Source organism: Papaver somniferum, chromosome 5 (assembly GCF_003573695.1).
Source record: "Papaver somniferum cultivar HN1 chromosome 5, ASM357369v1, whole genome shotgun sequence".
Lineage (NCBI taxonomy): Eukaryota > Viridiplantae > Streptophyta > Magnoliopsida > Ranunculales > Papaveraceae > Papaver > Papaver somniferum.
Genome location: NC_039362.1, coordinates 19,097,675 through 19,118,569, shown reverse-complemented (window position 1 = coordinate 19,118,569; position 20,895 = coordinate 19,097,675).

Here is a 20,895-nt window from a genome sequence, read left to right as displayed (position 1 = left end):
TCTGCTCTAGACTTTCTCTCTCCTATTTACTTGTTTCTTACTCAAAAAGATCTCTCTCTCTTTACAACTTGAACGACTATTTATAAGGAAATACATGGTGGATGACAGCTAATCTGTCCTTTATTTTCGGGTATGGTCTGCGACATTCTCGCAACCTTACAAATGTTAATTTCGCAATCTCTCTAATTTTCGCAGGACTATCACATCTTTCTCGTGATCCTAGCTGACGTCGTTTATCGTATCATTTCTGAAATTGTTCTGCGACGCTGTTGTATTGTGTTGTTGATAATTTCGCTGAGATATTATCGTTGCGAGATTCTGATCCTACATCTTGCCTCTTCTCATATCTTCTATGCAAAGTAGAGAAGGATGTGAGAAATGCCGCAGATGTTCATCTTTTCATATTCTGCATTTATCACACGTATTCTTTCTTCCATTTGTTTCTTGACACGTCTTCTGTAACCGCTGCTTTTCAACCGCTCACGTCTTTTCATCTTAATGGTGTTTATTTCTTCGAGTAAAAAAAATCTCCTTTATATACTCTTCTTACTCCTTTCCACTTTTCTTTTTACTTTCTCTTCTATTTTTATTCTCTCATCTCTGCAACTCTGTTATTCTTCTGCAAGTTCTGCTGCTGTAATTTTCCCCCCTTCAATCCTCTTACTTTTTATTCATTCCCATACTCTATATTCAAATATGGCTCCAAGTGGTCATAGACATGAGAAGAATTTAAAAGATGTCAAAAAAGATCTTGCTAATAAAGGTTTCACACTCTCCAACATTCCTGGTGAAAATGCCAAATCAATTCTTTCGGGCAAACTTTCCTCTGATCAGTACTGTGATGATCAATCAATCATAATTTTTCTAGGTCAGATTCTCGCAGGTCTCCCTATTCCTCTTTATGACCCAGATCTTCCTTTATTTTATGAAATTCTCGCTCACTCGGGATTTTCGCGAGCTATCTTCCAACTGAGTGGGGACTGCATCCGTCTGATGCTAGAGTTCGCTAATCGTGGTGCTGGTAGAGGATCTCTGTACTCCAAAGAACTTAGGGATCCTAAATTCGCAAAACTAGAGATAATTGCTGAGAAATACACAGTAGCGAGTTTCTTTGAGAACTATGAACTTATCTCCATGAAGAAAGAGAATACTCGTTGGGGTATTCGCTTAAAAAGGAAAGATAACATTGATGAAGCCAAAATTCTCATGCAACATATTGACTGGCATTCTGGTAAAAACACAACTCCTCGCCAATCCAAAGATGATAAATGGTGTATTTTTCCTTTAATGCTAAAAGGACCTTACATTGCTGGGTCAAATATTCTTCCTGTGAATCTCGCTGCTTATCAACCTTGGGTTTTCTCTTGGCCCGAGAAAGAGAAGGAGGTATGTTTATTCCCATTTAGTTCACTTTACATTTATTTATTTATCTTTATTATTTCATTCGCTAACTCTTGCGACATTCTGCAGATCCAAAAACTGAAAGATAGTTATAACATGACTGGGGAAGCTAGTACTTTGTTAGCTCTTCGTTCATACACAGATGAGGTAAGAAATTTTTCCTTATGATTTTAAACTGTATATTGTTGCTTCCATTTCTTATTTCTATCTGTGCGTGAAGATTATTGATGAAATTGAAGAGCCTGCTGATGTTGCGAAGACTGGTGATAAAGGTAAAGGTGCTCTTCGTAGAGAAAAATCAACTGCTCCTCCTTCAAAGAAAAGGAAATTTTGTTCTTATTCTCCTTCAAATATTCTTCCTCAAGAAAATTTCGAAAGTGACAAGGATGATGAGGACAATGATGATCTTGTCGCAAGTGAAGATTTTCCACCTGAATCTTTTATGGCTAAGCTCTCTGGCCTCTTTTCTGATTCTCTGCAAGGAATGGGAGATAGCCAATTCTCCAACACCTGCAAGGCTCTCGCTACACTTTGCGATGTCCCTTTACTGGATGGTGATAGTTCTCTTCGTGGAGTTTCTAGATCAGTGACTCCCGACTTCTTGCATTCCCTCAATAGTCTGGTATATTTTTATCCCTTTATTTCTTTATTGTCATAACTCAAAATTTATTTCTATATTAATATTTTTTATATTTTCTCGCAGGCTGGAAAAGCTTCTTTTGCTGTTGCCTCAAACCTAGAGAGAAGACGCGAAAATATTGAAAAGAAGAATCTTCAATTTCACTCAAAGAATGAAGAATTGGAAGCTGAAGCTAAAGGTCTTCGCGAGAAAAATAGACAATTAGAAATTGATTCTTCTTCGTATAAGAACAAAATCTCTAGTCTTTAGCAAGCTAATAATCATATTTACGGTATGTTACTTTTCTCTTTTCCCTTCATTCATTCATCCTGTTGTTTTATCTTATTTAAATGATCCTTTTTGCAGACATTTATGGTCTTTCTGATGAAGCTACCCTTCTTCGTTCATTTCCTAATTCCTTGGATAATGATACCCTTCTTGAGCGTCTTAACAATTCCTTAAATAGCTTCTCAAATGATAGAATTTCATCTCTTTCTCTAAATGAGCTTAGATCTAAATTTCGTCTCTTAGAAATTGATCATAGATCTAGTTTAGGCTTAGCCAACCGATTTAAGCGTCTCCTTCTAGATTCTAAAGAGGAAGCCAATGAGTTAAGAACCAAAATTAGCGGTCTCATAGATGATAAGTATCGTATCTATGATCAAGGTGCCAAGGCTTTGGCGAAATTCCAAGAGACTCTTCTTGAAGTTCAACTTGAACGAGATGAAGCTAACCGCAAGAACATCGAACTCTACGAAAGGGAAAATCAAATTTGTTCTCGTCTTCTTATAAGTAATGAGGATGAATTCGTTTGGGCTGCAAAAATCTTAGATGATGCCAGAAAAGATTTAGGTGTAAATGTTAGTCTCCAAGTTGAGCATACAGCCTTGATTAGAGATTTGATTTCTGACAGAGAAGGTTACTAACTGCTCTTCTTTACTAATCTTTTGCTTCTTGAATTTTCATCAAGTTAATAATTGATTGTCTTTTGCTCGCAGATTCTGAAAGTAGATATTGTGAAAAGATTAAAGAACTCGAAGCTGAAAAGGAGGAACTCGCAAAGAATCTTTCTTCTCGCAACGACAAGTATTCAAGATTAAAGAATCAAATCAAGATCACTATTGCAAATTTTAAAAATGACGCTATGCATTTTCGCAATCAAACTATCCAAATGGTTTGTGACAATCATAATATCCCACATTCTGATTATCCTTGTCTCTCGGATGAAACCCCACAGAATACTCCCAGTCTGATTATCTCTGATAGCGAAGCTGACGATGAAGAATCTGATAGTGATGAAGGTTCTGATGGTGATGAAGATTCTGACGCAAACGAAGAAGGGAACAAGTCTGGTGAAGATAATGAAGGATCAACTAAGAAGTAGTCTTTATTTCTTTCTTTGATTCTTTGTAATACTTGTACATTTATTTCTTCTTTCTGTGTATTTGTGTTTCTTTCATTTTGACCTGCATTCATTAAAACAATTCTTCTTTGCAATACAGTTAATCAATATAATCATTAATTATTGAATCTTTGAGTAAATCTATCATATGGAGACAAATAACATTTTCTAATTTCATACATTCCCATGCTTGCCTCTGTTATTTGAATCCAAATGAGAGATTTCATAAAAATTTTCTTATTTTATGTCTCAATTTCGCGGTTAATTATGTATAACTTCGCAATCTTATGCAAAGTGAATTTTGATTCTTTTCAAAATCTCATTCATATGTGGTCTTATTTTTCCTTCCTAATTAAAGGTCTTATTATGCCACCTCTTGTCATTGCGACAAAATCGCAGGACGTCCTTGCACTTTCATGCAAAAACCCATTGATCTTGCCTTAACTTTTTATTTTGTATTATTGGCTCTTCAGGAGTGTTGCGACAATATGACAGGCCTAAATATTCTTGCGAAAATGAATCCCCATGACATTGCTGTCTTGTGATGAAATCTCAGGACGTCTTCGCACTTTCATGCGAAAACCCATTGATCTCGTCTTATCTTTTTCTTTTGTATTATTTCCTCTTCAGGATTGTTGCACAAATATGACAAGCCTTAATACCCTTGCGAATAAAAAGCCTCATGACATTTGCATCTTAAGACACTTATCAGCTCCCTAATGGAGTGTGCCGCCCTTATCTCCCCCTGGTTGCCCCTTCAAGGAGGCGTACTTCTACCATACAAGGTTAGCTCCTCTCATCCAGTCTTAAAAACAACCAGTTGTTTTCGCATCCTCTTATCCCTTTTACCTATAGGGCTTATGGTTACGAGACTGCACCCTAAGTGGGGTTTTCTTCAGGCCGAGTGCAGTATAATCCAAGACTTGTCAAGAATGGAAAAGTACGATTCTAACGTCCCTGGCATTCTTGACTCAACCGTGTACCTCGGCGCCTTGATCAGATTTGCACTCCTTGGGAGAGTCCTTATTACCTTAGTCGCCCAACCTAAGTCATATGCTTAAGTTGAGAATCCAAGGTGCCTCTCCCGGGTGGGATTTATTGACCCCAAATCTCCATGACTCAGGTTCCGGTGGCGGTGTAGCCTTTCCCTGAGCCATGCAACAGGTACCCCCTTATATGACGTACTTTAGGTCTTACATTTGCCTCTTGCGAAATTGCATTCGCGGACTAGGGTTACGCCATAAAGGTTTGCCCCTTTCTTTTTTGTCATTTTTCTCTGATTGTCTTCTGTAAAATTCATTATCTCTACGAGGGTCTCGCAAATCATCATATTGTATCTGAATTTCGCAATCTCAATTTTGCCATTCAATCAAATGTATTTTTGAGAATTTTACTTATTGCGAGAGTATCGCAACAACTTAATCATTCATACATTTCTTGTTTTTATTACCTTTGTCATCCTCTGCTTCTTTATTATTTTCTTCTACTGCTTCCTTGGTAGTGGTATGTTCATCATTTTTATTCTGATCTAGCATTAGCTTCGCAACATCTCTTCTCCTTTCCTTTCGATTGCATCCACCATCAACCTCTCACTTCTTTGTGTATCTTTGATTTTGTGTCGCCAGTTTTCCTTCTTGTTTGTTCTTCCTTTGATTTTGATGCATTGGTGGAATGTTGAAGCTACACCTAGAATCCCATGTAGCCAAAGTCGACCAATTAACGCATTGTAGGCTGATTCTACATCAACGACACAGAATAAGATTTCGGAAGATATTCCTTTCAATGGAATTCGCATAGTAACCTCCCCTTTAGGCTTGTTAGCAGTACCATTAAAACCATATATCTTATATGTTGATGGTATAAGATCATCATCTCTTCCACCCATGGTTTTATAAGTATGATAAAATAAAATGTTCACAGAGCTTCCAGTATCGATTAGAATTCTATTAATTGCCCATGAATCTTCAGCTTCATCATCCTCATCTTCTTTCGGTTTTGGATTAATTTCTAATTTTACTACCAATGGATTTTCATGCACCTCTTATCCTTCGGGAATTTCTTTTACGGTAAAAGAAATGATCTGTTTCTGCCATTCCTCTAATGGCGAGATTTTCGCAATATTCATAATTTCTCTTCCATCATTATCTCTTGCGAATAATTTACTCAAAACATTATCATGAAAATCTTCAATTGTCTTATATGAATGTACGATAGAGTGACAGAATAGATTTTTTGCTTTTGTACCAACTTCTATGAAGAATGTTTCCTTCTTTTTTATCGTATTCACTTTGTGATGCTCTGGTGGTGGGGGCAGTGGTTGAGATTGTCGATGCCCTACCAGAAAGTAGTTTAGTTTTACTTGATATATCATTCTCAAAATAATTCATTTTACATTTCTGCAATCGTTTGTTGTATGTCCATGAAAATGATGATAAGAACAAAACTCATGACTTATGTGGTTTGGAGGTGGTTCCGTTCCCATGTTCCATGGTGTTGGTACATTCTCCATCAAGATTATAGCTTCCCATATCTTCTCCACACTTGCATTTAGAGGTGGCATCTTGATTTCTTCCCATACTACCTTGTGACCTCCTTGTCCTCTATTATAGTTTTGTCTTTGACCTCCATAAGTTTCTTGTGGTTGATCGAGTCTTTGAATCTTGTTATTTCCACCAAGATTGTAGAAATTTCTTTCTCTTTCATACTCTTATTGATCTCGGCTTCCCATAGCCACCAGTTTCTGTTGATTGTTACTCGTCACCTTCTCTTATTGTACTTGCGAATTATTCGCTACTGTGTTTATTAGCTTGGGTAATAAGCTTGCATTCGTTGTTTGTGAGCTGGTGTTCGCAACTGGATATGATTCCATTTCATTTTTCCTTTCCTCTAGAGCAATGTATTAATTTCTCGCAATTCAGTCATTGTGATCGTATTCTTGACTCTGAAAATTTGGACATACAATAGGTTTGTTGCAAACATAGCATTGATAAATGATAATATAAGATATCTCTCATCTACTCGGCCAGCCATTTCGCTACACATAGTTCTCCATCTTTTAGTCAGGTGCTTCAAACTTTTGCCAATCCTTTGTTTTAATCCAAACACATCTTCTATACCAGGTCGCGAGGAATTATTACTTATATATGCCCCCCTGCAAATGATTGAAGGATGTTATTGTGTTCTTTGGTAGACCTTCAAACCATTTTAACGCCTCTCCTGTTAAGCTGGATGTGAAATATTTGCACAATATGACATCATGATTTTCCCATTGTAACATGCACATCACATAGGCTTTAATGTGTTGAATTGCACAAGTTGTTCCATCAAAAATGCTGGTTAATGCGGGCAAATTGCATTTCGGTGGTATTCCTCCTAATTGTACTTACCTTGTAAATGGAGTTTTCGCAGCTTCTTCTATTGCTTCATCAAATTGTCTTCTGCCTAGTTCTCCTCTATTATTTAGCATTCCTCTCATTTCTTCTAATTCTTTCAAGATTTGTTTATTTACACACCTGAATCTTGATCCATTGGTCTTTTTAATTTCGCCTCTTTTCTTCTGCGTTCATGTCTATCTTCTCTCGCGAAATTTTGCATATCTTCTTCATTATCATCATCTCGTCTTCTTCTGCGATTCTCTTCCTCATATCTATCTTGGATTCGCATATGATGATGCCTTTCATTTTCCCCTCCATGATTTTGTTTATTTCTTATCAATTACATTCGCTGTCTTTCATCCATCCTCTTTACTCTATCATACTCCTCATTGAGATTACCGTTATTCCGGTTTTGTATGCGCCTTCTTTCTCGATTGTCGTGATTGTTTTGGCGAATTGTCTCCTGAAGCTCTTGTTCTTCCATTTCCACTCTCAATCTTTCACGTTCGCAGATTAAACGTGCTTGTTCAACATAATGTCTTTCAATTTCTTCTTCAATTGTCTTTTGATTTCTTTGAGTTTCTCTCTCATGTAAAATTCTTCTTCCTTCCTCTCGATTTCCTTCGCCATCTTGGTCATTTCGTCCCTGACGTTGTTCGTTCTCTTGACTTCCACCATTTTTCCCATCATCAAAAGTTTCATTTTGTGGAATGTAACGATCATCAGCTCTTTCTCTATTTTCGCGATATTCTTCATTAGGATTTGATATTTCTTCTTGAATATTGTTTCCAGCATTGATTGTGGGTGAGTTTCGCCTCATTTCTCTTCTATTCGATCTTGAATATGATTTTGTAATACTTCTCGATCTTCTATTCTGTAGTCTTATATTCTCCATCCTTAATTCGTGATTTTGCCTTGTTAGATTTGCACGTTCTTCTGCCTCAGCTCTTCTTTCTTCATGTATTCTTCGTCTCAATGTTTCTAACGCTCCAATTTCCTCATCTCCATGAATTATTCCTTCATCTACTTCTTGATTTCTCTCTTCCTGTCTATGGTTTTTGTTTTGTTGTTCTTCTTCTACTTCTTCTGCCGAATTTGATTGCCAAGTGTGTATACTCACCCTGTCATAATCTGTATTCCTCCCTTGAACTAGTGTTTGTTGAATTGGTGTTTGAATTTTATTTTCTCTATTACATCTTATTCTAGTAGATTCTCCCATTTCACTTCTTTCTCTCCCAGCAATTCTCTTGCTTCTTCTAACAGTAGTCGGTTGTTCGGATGTATTTCTTCTTCTAGCCATTTCTTCAATGTTAACAATATTGCAAGAAATTATGGAAAATTCTTAATCAATCACTCTAAATTTTCACAAATCTCAATATCAATTTTTAGCTTTTTCTAGAATAATCTTCAATACCTCCCTGTTTTTAGCGCCATTATGTAGTTGCAGGAAATCCTACACTACACCCCTCATATGATTTCATTATTAATCAACTCATTTTTAGGTTTACACTCTTAATTTTATTGATCAATCTTTGAATGTTCTTACAAGAAAAGATAAAGAAATCAAGAATGACCTCTGCTCTAGACTATCTCTCTCCTATTTACTTGTTTCTTACTCAAAAAGATCTCTCTCTTTACAACTTGAACGACTATTTATAAGGAAATACATAGTGGATGACAGCTAATTTGTCCTTTATTTTCGGGTATGGTCTGCGACATTCTCGCAGCCTTACAAATGTTAATTTCGCAGGACTATCACATCTTTCTCGTGATCCTAGCTGACGTCGTTTATCGTATCATTTCTGAAATTGTTCTGCGGCGCTGTTGTATTGTGTTGTTGAAAATTTCGCTGAGATATTATCGTTCCGAGAATCTGATCCTACAAAGATGTCGACAAACTTTGAACACGTGCTGAGAATGTTTATTTCTATAATTGTTCAAAGATATTCCTTAAAGGCTAAATGGAAGAAAATCCCAGAATCGAAACATAAGTAAGTTAAGAATCTTTTAATTAAGGTTGTTAATTTATCTTGGTAGGAAATTATGGAATTAGTAATGTGCATTTACTAATTAGATTTTCCGAGAGATTTCGATTGTTATTTTTGGACAGAGCATTTCCAGGAATTATGAAAATCGAATCTGTGCATTTATGAATATCTTGAGAATATTTTCGGTTATGGAAATTCCTTGGTGTCCAAACTTCCTTGTCTATAAATACACGAAGTTTGCCTTTCTAGCAAACTAATCCTTCGTAACATTTGACTTCCTCTTTTGTCATTGTCACTGGTGTAGCCGCATATCGGAGAGGAGAGTAATCTAATTAGGTGAAATCTCTTACGGACGCTCGTTTTAAAGTTTTTTTTGAGATTGAGAAGCTCTAGCGCGACCCGTTGGTGGGAAACTAGATAATTGCGGTTTATCTTTGTTTTCGATTGATTTGATTGACTAACGGTGGTTGAAATCTGATTGCATCTAGTTTGTTTATTCTTGAGAATCTTCTCTTCTGATATAAGATTCACTCAAACTAGATCAGAGTTTCGACAGGGATCTTTAGACTGTTGTTAGTTCTAAAGACGATCTTGTGATAATCCATTGTTAACAAACTTCGTTTTATGCGTGATTGATCACAAGAGATTCAAGTGATTGTATGCAGGTGTTTATTGAAGATTTAAGAAGATTTGAAGACAAATATTGAAGATCTGACTTGGGTTTTATAATCTTCGGTGTGCATAATACTTGTTTGGGAAAAGAGGATCCAATTAATAATCGGTTTATCCTTGTGGTAGATTGGATTGATTAATTGAGTAGATCGGCATCAATACGTTTCCTTGTGATTAAAGGTATTGATTGGCTTAATCTTAACATATTACCTTAGTGTGATTGAACATAAGATAGATCTAGACCCGACGAAGGAGTTTATGTTGAGATAAACGGAAGAGCCTTTGTCTGACTCATATAACTTGGTTGAATAGAGTTGATACCAAACAGATTTCTTGTTCCTTTACTGTTCGTAATACGAACCAAATGGATTGTTCCAAGTACGTGACTTATTCACAAGTCGGAGGCGTGGGAGTACAGACTGAACTAGGTATACTATAGAGTTAGGTACTTGGTCTCAACTATACGAAGTTAGTGTAATTTTGTGTATCGGCTTAATCCTGAGATTATTCAATTCTGGACTAGGTTCCGGGGTTTTTCTGCATTTGCGGTTTCCTCGTTAACAAAATCTTGTTGTATCTTTTAGTTTTATTTTCCGCATTATAATTGTTTTATTATAATTAAAGTAAATTACACACATGTTAATTCCTATTTACTTGATAAGCAATCCAATTGTGTTTGGTTAAGTCCGAAACTTTATATCAAGTAAACATACTTCGTTGTTGTATTGTCTCAATCTCGTATCCATAGACGATCACACGAAGTGTGAACCGATTAGTTGTATTGTCTCGACTCAGTCCATAGACAATCACTTTCGGAGAAAGGACTTATAGGTAGGAAAAGTTTTTGCTTGAGGTATATTTGGGTACCCTTTCCTTTTCAGTTGGTATCAGAGCAGGCAAACACGAAAAGATCTAACAATCTGTGTTTGGTGCGATCCAACCTATAAGAATTGAATCTATGATCGCTTCATTTAACGTAGTTGCAGAATTTGATTACTTTATAAAATCGTGGTGGAGATCACGTATGAAGTAGGCAATACTCCTATTCCTAAATCTGTTAGGAATCATGCTTATGTGTGTCTTAAGTGACTTACATGTTCCTTTGGTAAACCTAGGATTATTTTTCATCGTGTGGTATGAAGATGATACTAAGACCTATGTACCAGGTTGTATCTTGAAAATGCATAAGATTCCTCTTATGATTTGTATGAACCATGGCTGTTGTGTTCTTGATAATTCAGGAATCTTAAATATACTTGGAAGGTCTACCAAAATATATGCTTCTACATTTTCAGATATAATTTTGTTTATGTTTCGCAATCTAGGATGCGATTTTGGAAAATTTATCTTCCTTCGTGGAATAAGTTTTCAGTTAATAATTTTATTAACAATGGATTTATTCATACACCTCACAACTGTTTTAATGAAGCAAGTGATCTTTTGAAATATATGGTTTTTGATTATAATGATAGTTTCAACAAATATCATATTTTGTTCAATTCTATCTCTGTATACTCTACTAAATTCGTGAGTGAATGTCAAGTAATATTATCTCATCAGGGTAATAAAAGAGTACACTTGTTATTGGACAAAAATATGGAATCAACCAAAATTAAAAATCAAGTCCATAGAAAACCGGTTTTCCAAAAGAAAGACCTATTCATGAAATATGAATTGTTTCCACACAAGTCTCGGTTTCCGATTTTGGGTGTTTTTCCTAAAACTAGTTATTTCCGGTTTTTGTTGTTAAGTCTTCCTATAAAAGATTATCTCTTGCTATGTATTCGAACATATTGGGGAAGATTGTGCAGAATCGGAACTAGGGTTTCTTATATTTTCGCAAATATGGGAAAGAGGAAAACAAGGGAAGAGGTCTCTGAATTGGATGAGTTCTTCATGAATCAACTTTTATCTCCTGAAGAAGTTGAGAATATCAAGAATCCACACTTGATCAAAGGAAAGCATGATCTTACAAACTTTGTAGATAATATATGCTTTGGAAGATATCAAGTCCTTAAGGGAATTTGCTTCACTGAAGAAAAATGATTCGATCCAAATGTCTCAGAATTTAGCTATGTGAACTTTGTGCAAGAACGAGTTTGGGGAAACATGTTCAATTTTGAAAAATACTCTCCTGATGTTGTAAGAATATTTTATGGTAATATTCACAATATGGGTCATGGAAATCTTACTTTTAGTATCCTGGTTGGAAGTACATTCATTCATGTCAACCGAAAGATGATTTCGGAAATCATCAACTACAAGGTGAAAGGTCATATGATCACGGGTTCTGAAATTGAGAACAATAACATTTCAAAACTCATTACTGGCAAGAATGATGAATGGAAAAGGGGAAGAATGATAATCAAAGATGTTCCCTTACATATACAGATCTTCGGTAAACTAGTTGTACCTTCTCTTCTTGCTAGCTCAAGAGATTCCTCTCGATGGAATGGATTGCTGAAATGGTGTTCTTTCTCTTTGAAGGTAAAAAACGTATTGATATTTGTGGAATGATCATAAAGATCAATCAAATTCTTAAAATCATTGAATCTCACAATGTTACAGGATTTAATAGAAATCTTTGATATCCGTGTCTCATCACCAAGGTTTGTGAAAAAGCAATAGGAAACAACTTTGGAGATGAGAAAGTTATTAAAACTATCTCTCAAGGAGTCATCAATCGAATGCAGAGAGCTCAAAAGGGATCAAGCATCTCTCATGATCATGTCTACAGTAATGGAGATCTCATGTTTCATAATCTGCGTCTAGGAAGACAGTTGGACTGTATTCAGAGACAATTGATGGTTGTCTACAGAAAAGATCCAAAACTCGGGAAGGAATCGTAACAATCAATGATGAGTTTCTAAAAGGAGAACATGAAATCGTATCCAAAGAAGACTCTAATGAGGAAATAAGTGAAGATTAGATCACTTCAAAAATAGACAATAGTTTTTGATTTAGTTCAATAAAGTCTATTATGAATAAAACTATCCTTTTATTACGAATTAAATTATTTGTTTTGAGTAATTTTCTTGTGATAGTTTTTGGTTTACATAGCTTGTGCTTAATTGCTCTTATATTATTGCTATGTATGATTATGAGATGTATGTTTTCGGTTTTATTACCTTAATGTTCGATCTCATATGTTGTGAACCCTCATGGTTTGGGTTACTTTTTGATTTAGCGGGATTAAGTTCTAACCCTAGTAGGTAGGCTTTATCAAAGGATTATGAGGGGTTCTGATAGAAACAGTATGTGAAAAGTCATAATATGTTGAATCAGTTTTGGTTTAGCATAAAAGCATATAGGTTTAGACGGTTTTCAACTTTTGCTTGCAATAGTTGAAACCGGTTTTCAACCTTTCTCTGGTAAAGGTTGAGGTATGTTGTTATTCTTTTGTTTACGCATAAGGATGAAAACGTGGGGATATTTCGTTATCAATTCTCCCTGGACGAAGATGCTATCATATTGGAGAAGTAGATGCGAAATCTGAGGTAACAATCTTGTTAGTTAATTGTTTTCCTGTTTAAGAAAAGCCCGAGTTTATATTATATATATATTTATTGCTTTTGCTTAACGAAATTTAGGTTCAATTGAGTTTTATTCCATGATGTATGTGTGGATGTGTGTTTAAATTGATTCATGTTAAGAAAAACTATTGTTATCTTACTTTATAGTGTGGTTTCAATAGTTTAGGCTTACAAAATTTCGGTACAATTGATGTGTGTGTGATTCAATTGGTTCCGGTTAAGAAAAACCTTTGGTATTTTGCTTTTGTATAGTATCAATGGTTTAGGCTTACAAAATTACAGTGCAATTGCGGTGCTTATAATGTCTTATGTTGATTAAAATGCTTCCGGTTGAGATGAATAATTTTGCAAGTTGATTTATATTGGTTTGTATGAATTATTTATGGCTTAACGAAATAATCTGTGTACGGGATGAGTTGTTTAGTCCAATTCGATTCCGGATAAGAAACTAAGTTAATTCTGATCTTAGTTTGTCTTATTAAAGTGAGGTTTCGGTTATTCAAGTCTAATCGAATGCCTAAATAAAGAAATACTAGTTAACTAACCTAGTATTTGGTTTGCTTGAAATTGAAAGGTCTAAGTTTACGGATAATAGAATCTGATGATAAAAATGGAGTTCATGCTTTATTTTGGTCTTATCGAATTAAGCGGTTGTTTTTGAAACAATCGGTTTAGCAAAGGAACTAATGTGATTAGTCGTTTTGGTTTGTGAAACTAAATGGGAAAAATTGTTTCGGGCAATTGTTTCCTTGGTAACATATCAAAATAAAACTACTTGTAGTTTCAGTTTTGATATTGGTTATCAGATGGTGATGTGTGGAACCCTCGTGCCTAACTCTACAGGTTTGCAAGTCTATTCTGAGATTTGTAAGATTCTTTTCGTGTTGTCCTTTATTTTTTAGTTTCTTTGTCATTTTTGTGACAAAAAGGGGGAGAAATATATGGAGTAAACAAGTGATACTGGCATTAATTTTATATTAATTGGTATCACTAGGGAAAAGAACATTGGTGCTTGAATGTTATATCTAACGAAAGAGTGAAAGCACAGACTAAGGGGGAGTAACATGTCATATTGATTGGTATAACAAAGCTGTGCGGATCGAATATCTACCTATCTTACTTAGGGGGAGTATTTGCTTTTTTATTATAATGTCAACAACGACATTTTCAAGGATTGAATGTACGCAGTTTTACTGTGCTGTTGAATCGGGAATCAAGCGGAGTGTAATGAATTCTTGTAATTTGTTTATCCGTATGATGTAAGAGTTTTGTCACTAAAATTGACAAAGGGGGAGATTGTTAGAGCATTTCTCGGTTGAACCCACCAAGCGTTGGTATGTCAAGTTTGGTTGTCATATTTTAGTGAACCAAAACTCAAGTTAAGAGTCGCTTGATTATGTACTAGAGTTAAACTTCGTATAGGTTAGCTTGAAAGCATAAGGATATGAGACATTACAAGTATTGCGAAATATTGAAATGTGAATAAGCGAGGATCTACAATGACAACAATCATCCTTCCACTTGAGTTTAGTGATATTTGACTTGAACTGTTTCATTCCCTAACGTACCTTTCAAGTCGTGCATATTGAAAACATAATTGCGAAGCATATTTGAACTCTAGATATACATAGTATTAAGGAATACAATACGAGGCTTATTTCTTAACCATTAAACTTTGTAGATAAGACATCGTCATAATCATTTGAATGCTATTTTGATTATGTATAGGTATAAGGTGAGGATTTCATCCTAGGGAACAATGTTTACATGTGTTCTAAGGAAGTAAGTTCATAAACTTGTTTTGTGAACCGAAAAGGAAATTGCCAGGTGTTATTGGTTTTGTTATTCATTGCATATCTTATGAACAACCAATATGTGTAATAAAGTAGAACCGCTCACAACTTGTTGTGTTCTTGGTAGAACTATTCACAAAGGCCTGACTTTTGTATTGGTATAACTTTTATTAGTAAAAAAAATCTTAAGTAATCACCTTGGTATGTATCGGTTTTGTGACTGCCATGGGAAGAGGGGAACCGATCCTTGTAAGGGATGAAGGGAACCGATCCTAGTAAGGGGTGAAGGGGAACGGATCCTTGTATGGGGTGAAGGGGAACCGATCCTTGTAAGGGGTTAAGGGGAACCGATCCTTGTAAGGGATGAAGGGGAACTGATCCTTGTAGGGGTGCAGTACATTAAGGGGAACCGATCCTTGTATGGGGTGCAGCAAGTTTACAGAAGAAAGGGAAACGGATCATGTGAAGTGTGCAACACATATAAGTTAGATACCATATAAATGTGTGGAACCAATCCTAGTACCTAGTCAACCGAATCTTTTGGGAAGCTAGTGTGACTATGCTTAGTACTCACATGGAGGTATAACCGAAACTTGTTTTGGTAGAACCGTAAATCCATGATTGCGATTGAATGTTTGGTTTGATCAATCACATAGTTCTTGAAAGTCAGATGAACCAATTCTAAACTTGTTTGGAAGTGTGGCAAATCGGTTTCAAGATTGTAAGTGTGAAAGAGAACTTACAAAGTAAAGATGTCGACAAACTTTGAACACGTGCTGAAAATGTTTATTTCTATAATTGTTCAAAGATATTCCTTAAAGGCTAAATGGAAGAAAATCCCAGAATCGAAACATAAGTAAGTTAAGAATCTTTTAATTAAGGTTGTTAATTTATCTTGGTAGGAAATTATGGAATTAGTAATGTGCATTTACTAATTAGATTTTTCGAGAGATTTCAATTGTTATTTTTGGACAGAGCATTTCCAGGAATTATGAAAACCGAATATGTGCATTTATGAATATCTTGAGAATATTTTCGGTTATGGAAATTCCTTGGTGTCCAAACTTCCTTGTCTATAAATACACGAAGTTTGCCTTTCTAGCAAACTAATCCTTCGTAACATTTGACTTCCTCTTTTGTCATTATTACTGGTGTAGCCGCCTATCGGAGAGGAGAGTAATCTAATTAGGTGAAATCTCTTACGGCCGCTCGTTTTAAAGTCTTATTTTGGATTGAGAAGCTCTAGCGCAACCCGTTGGTGGGAAACTAGATAATTACGGTTTATCTCTGTTTTCGATTGATTTGATTGACTAACGATGGTTGAAATCTGATTGCACCTAGTTTGTTTATTCTTGAGAATCTTCACTTCTGATATAATATTCACTCAAACTAGATCAGAGTTTCGACAGGGATCTTTAGACTGTTGTTAGTTCTAAAGACGATCTTGTGATAATCCATTGTTAACAGACTCCGTTCTGTGCGTGATTGATCACAAGAGATTCAAGTGATTGTGTGCAGGTTTTTATTGAAGATTTAAGAAGATTTGAAGACAAAGAAGATATTGAATATCTGACTTGGGTTTTATAATCTTCAGTGATATGACTTGGATTGATTAATTGAGTAGATCGGCATCAATATGTTTCCTTGTGATTAAAGTCATTGATTGGCTTAATCTTAACCGATTACCTTAGGGTGATTGAACATAAGATAGATCTAGACCCGACGAAGGAGTTTATGTTGATATAAACGGAAGAGCCTTTTTCTGACTCATATCACTTGGTTGAATAGAGTTGATACCAAACAGATTTCTGGTTCCTTTACTGTTTGGAATACGAACCAAAGGGATTGCTCCAAGTACGTGACTTATTCACAAGTCGGAGGCGTGGGAATACAGACGGAACTAAGTATACTATAGAGTTAGGTACTTGGTCTCAACTATACGAAGTTAGTGTAATTTTGTGTAGCGGCTTAATCCTGAGAGTATTCAATTCTGGACTAGATCCCGGGGTTTTTCTGCATTTGTGGTTTCCTCGTTAACAAAATCTTGCTGTGTCATTTACTTTTTTTTCCGCATTATAATTTTTTTATTATAATTAAAGTAAATTACACAAACGTTAATTCCTATTTACTTGATAAGCGATCCTATTGTGTTTGGTTAAGTATGAACCTTTATATCAACTAAACATACTTCGTTGTTGTATTGTCTCGATCTCGTATCCATAGACGATCACACGAAGTGTGAACCGATTAGTTGTATTGTCTCGACTCAGTCCATAGACAATCACTTTCGGAGAAAGGACTTTTAGGTAGGAAAAGTTTTTGCTTGAGGTATATTTGGGTACCCTCGCCTTTTCATTACCATTAATCACAAGTTCAAAAGAACTCTCCCCCATTAGATGTCATTCCCAAGGGAACAACAAGAGCGACCTTAATTTCGAAAGAAAAGAAAGATTTTTAATTGGACACCAAAAACCATGGAAATGATTTTCTATATCCAAAACTCAACCAAATTAATCACAAGTAAACCCATGATCAATTTAATTGGAATACACAACTAAATCAAACCACAAAAGTGATCAATTTAATTGATTGTGCTCAACATAAGTAAACTTACGGAGCAACGACTAAGTCAATCATACGGAGATGACTAACTTAACCGTTCAAATACTCAACATAAGGAAAACCTTACGGAATATATGACTACATTAACTAATAGAACATGATTAGTATAGCCGTTCATATACTCAACATAAGAACTTGTGGAATATATGAAAACTCAACTAGATTAATTACAATAGAACCTATAATTAATCTAATTGGAATACACAACCAAACTAATCACCGAAGTAATCAATTTAATTGTCAAAAAAATTGCTCGACAAAAGACAACTTTTGGAGCAAATAACTAAATAACCAAACAAGATGATTAATTTAGTTCAAGAATGCTCAACATATAGCATCTTATGGAACAACCAACCGAGCCAATAAGAATAATCGACTTAGTTGTATCGTGCTCAACATAAAACACACAATGGAGCCTTCACGGTAATATATAAAAAAAAATGGATCAATGAAGATCAATACCGTGGATAACATACAAGGATCTATTCTATTTTCCATCACTATATGCATAATGACATAATAGACTTTATCCTTGTCTTACAAAAGATTTCATCCTATTTTTCATCAAATAAATGACTGCATAGGCATAACTTTGTATTTTTCAAAAGTCCATTCGTCCTTTCATCAATACGAATATCAATTTATGAACGACTTTACTTTGACAAAATATGGGACCTTCAAGTTCATGGACGCAGACAATACATATCCCATAAAATATATTGCAATACTTCAAAATCAAACAGATTAATACTGCAATAATATCATCCTTCAAATATTTTTAGAATTTAAAACAAATAAACCTAAAAAATAACATAAGAAGGTGAAAACAAAAATAGCTATGTGTAGTCACAATCTTCGCTATTTAAAACGCTAGTTATTCTTCCAACTAATCCAAAAAGAATACATACTAGGTATATAAAACAGATGACAAGCTAAAGGGAAACGGATTCCGGTATATCCTCAACAGCGAACAGGAACACGGGAGGTTCAGGATCCATACGAGACAAGAAGTCTTCAAGCTTGTGATCGACATCCTTCTCAGTATCAACAAAGAGATGATTCTCTTTTCGAAGATTCTTGATTTGAGATTTTATGAGACCAAGGTCATACACAACCTTTTCCAACTCATTTTTTACCATATCAAGACCTTTAAGAGTATCAACAAGCTGTTGTTTTGCTTCCCCAAAGTACTTAAGAAAGTCATGAACAACTTCAGCAGGGATCATATCATCCTTTTCAGCATCTTCATGAGTATAAGCAAATAAGCATGAGGCATTGGTATGGTCTTCATCTACAAGTGTTCTCTTCCTCTTGGAATCAACCTCAACACCTTTGTCAAGAAATCCTTTTCCAAAACCACCATAGCAAGAAGAGGAGGAAGACATTCTTGAAAATCCTAGAACAATCAGGAGTACACGTATGTGACTTGTAACTCTAAGAAGTTGGATATTTATTCTTGGGGACGACCATTTAGGGTTTCATTAAAAAACGTTGACTCGGGTCAGAACAAAATCCGTTCGAGTACAACAAATACCCGTTGAAAATAAAGTCCTTAAGGTATTTGAAAACAGGACCTAAACACAAATATGCAACAAAATCTTTTGAGTTAACCAATACTTGTTCTTAGCAGATCTGTCAACATAAGTTTTGCTATGGACGATAAGAAAATAGCCTAACTTAACAGTTGCAAGAAACAAGTATACCTGTTTTTAACACAAACTTACTCAACAGTTTTTTTTTTATGAGTAAGCTCTCGAACCTTGTGATTAATTAACACAAGTACGAGCCACAGGCTCATTAAGAGTTTTGTGTTTTTGGTTAAGTTTGTTTTTCCTCTTAGTCTTAGAGAGGAATCCTGTTTGACATGAAAAATTATCATAAAATTTACTGTCATCAAAATAAGAGACATAGTTAGACTCCTTACCAGAAGTGCCTTGACATGAGGAAGAGGATAATCTGTCGACAAGCTCTTTGTACCTTACAATTATCTCTTTAATATCGTTTCTCATCTCATCGATTTTCCTTTCTTCTGGGATGACTTTCTCAACAGGAACAACATTGCTTTTAGAGACACAGCGTTGAACTTCCTTCGGACGATGTTTATTAAGATGTCTATTCTGCCCTTGAACATTGGAGGAACTCACTGTACTGATTTTCCTGGTAGCATACCCAGGATAGGTACGAAAGCCAATTGGCTCAATCATACGGATGTCAGTCACACCTTTGAGGATCAGATCTAGGGTATGTTGAAGTTAAACTAATGAGTCTTTATTCAACTTAGAGCTTCTCTTTTTTCTAACAGAACTCTTGGTGTCACAAACAAGACATACCTTTTGATCATAAGAATTATCATAGGATGTTATCTTAATATCATCATCAGAAGATTTTCCTCTTTTACAGAATGTCCCAAGTTTGGTGGAAACATTAGGAACACCTGTTTTTACTTCCGAATGTAAAGCATCATAAGCTCTTGGTGTATTAGATTGCTTTGAACATCCTTGAATGGAGAGTTTATTCAAACGACGTTCAATATCCAAGGCATCTTTTCCGAGGCTGGCCTCAAGAGTCAAGCATGAAGATTGATCTTCAACATTTCCATGGTGTTTTAACTGATTCAATATAACAACTTGAATTCTAACAAGATTTAGAATCAATTTACTCTCTTCAGTTGTACCCCATTCATTAGAAGAGAAGGTCTCTTTCGAAGGGAACACACATGCCATTGTTTGTCTGTCTCGTCAAACCACGAAGTTTTTCTATATTCGAGATAGAATAGCGTTTCTCTTTAATAGATTTAGACGAGATAGAATCTTTATTACTGGTGACGCGTTTATCAGAGATAGTTCTCTTGTCCATAGAGTCAGATCGCTACAAACACAGACTGGTTAGGTATTTAAACGTGTTTGCCTGCTCTGATACCAATTGAAAAAACGGGGGTCTAACACCACCACCCAATATTTCGCTTAGCAATTTGTATGGACTAACTACGAAAAACTTTGCTAGAGAATCAACTAGGCAGTCAGACTCAATCTAGATAAAAGTATCTCAAGGAGTTAATATCTCTCACTTGTTTTGATTTACTCAAGCTAAAACAATAGCGAGTCTAAAATCAAACACAAGGAATAACTTGGACGGTACCAAAGACCAATGTCCAATGTCCAAGGATCAATCAATATCAATCAACAACCAAGGGTTGGATTTCCAATTGATGATCTTAACGCACAACCTGTATTATTTCTATTATATAAAATATAATGCGGAAAAGAAATAACACAGACACCAGAAGTTTTGTTAACGAGGAAACCGCAAATGCAGAAAAACCTCGGGGCCTAGTCCAGATTGAATATACATTGTATTAAGCCGCTACATACACTAGCCTACTACAAGCTAACTTCAGACTGGACTATAATTGAACCCCAATCAGTCTCCCACCGATTCAAGGTATAGTTGTACTACTATGCCTCTGATCCCAGCGGGACACTGCGTACTTG